Source organism: Pteropus vampyrus, unplaced genomic scaffold (assembly GCF_000151845.1).
Source record: "Pteropus vampyrus isolate Shadow unplaced genomic scaffold, Pvam_2.0 Scaffold33, whole genome shotgun sequence".
Classification (NCBI taxonomy): Eukaryota; Metazoa; Chordata; class Mammalia; order Chiroptera; family Pteropodidae; genus Pteropus; species Pteropus vampyrus.
In genome coordinates, this window is record NW_011888814.1 from 9,061,145 (window position 1) to 9,062,350 (window position 1,206).

At 51.3% G+C, this 1,206-nt stretch overlaps 1 protein-coding gene across 12 annotated transcripts in view; it reads left to right on the forward strand.

Annotated features, from left to right (window-relative positions):
• The first annotated feature begins 1,022 nt into the window (after positions 1–1,022).
• NRF1 (nuclear respiratory factor 1) overlaps positions 1,023–1,206 on the forward strand; it is a 138,768-nt gene continuing 138,584 nt past the window's right edge. For 3 of the 12 annotated variants that reach the window (XM_023528929.1, XM_011357213.2, XM_011357223.2), the window contains exon 1: positions 1,023–1,158. The gene's annotated coding sequence lies outside the window, so the exon portion shown is untranslated. The remainder of the gene's footprint in view (positions 1,159–1,206) is intronic. The other 9 variants (XM_023528930.1, XM_023528933.1, XM_023528935.1 and 6 more) reach the window with 6 other exon arrangements.

Sequence of the window (1,206 nt, forward strand, 5' to 3'; positions counted from 1 at the left end):
TACAAAACACTGGATAAAAAGACATTCCATTTTTGGAGATGTTGAATTTTTAAGTAAATGGAATTTTGTTGAAAATTAGTTTCCTGATTTTGTTACCCTGTTTCCTGACAACCTTTCGTATACTTAGTACTTCCCTACACAATGGTTCTTAAACTATGGAGAGAATCACCCAAATGTGGATGGGGTGGATGGAGTGGTGGAGGGTGTTAATTATGAAGGTTCCTGGGCTAAGAAGCCAAAATTCTGGAGACACCAATTGGGGCCCTGGATTTAAATCATCAGGCTGCGTGATTTTTGACTCAGGTAGTCTCCAGATCATATTTTAAAAAACAAAGAACAAAAACTACTTCCCAAGTGTCTCTAAAATTTTCTACTATCCACCTCTCTCTACTTCTCGGGCACCTGCTTGGGGTTCTCTATTGCTTCCGACTCCCTCCACTTATGGCATAAGCTCCTTGAGAGTGAGGACTTCGTCTCCCTAACAGGTGCCTCTCCAGCACTCCCAGAAAAATATCTGGCATAGAAAGTGTCCCCTAAAATGTTCGCCGAACGAATGAATGATAGAATAAATTAATTTATTGCTTTGTACAAAAACTTTGCTTTTAAATACCTAAGCAGGGTTTAAAAGGGAAGCAAAGCTCATTCCAGAGAGATAGGAGGCGACTGGGAAGGCAGCGCAGAGGGAAATGTGGGAAAGCCCCTTTCCGACTGTCTACCCACATTCAAGAGGTCCTGATTCTTGGGGTTGGGGATCGAGAAATGTTACTTTTTCCATATTAGCAACCATCTTGGGCTGCCTGCGCCACTCCTCCGGGGCATCCACATTTGACTAAATCAGTTGCTTTCGTGGCTTCGGCCCCATCCAAACCTTTGAAGCGAAAGGAGAACGCGAAAAGGCCGCGGGGGGCGGCAGGGGTCCAGCTCCCCAGCACCCTCCGGGCCGCCCCGCCAAAGCAGCGCAGAACTTGCCATCATGGCGGCCGCCGGGCGGGGAAGCCGAGCCCGTGCGTCGCGTGCGTGCCTCTCCTCCCTCCCCTCCCCCTCGGTGGCGGCAGAGGCGGCAGCGCTCGCCATTGCCGCTGGTGGCAGGAGGCTGCGAGGAGCCGGCGCGGTCGCAGTCTCCACGGCGCAGGCCCACGGTAGCGCAGCCGCTCTGAGGTGAGTGCCCTACCGCGCAATCTCCAGCTATTTCAGCCCCGGCGCAGC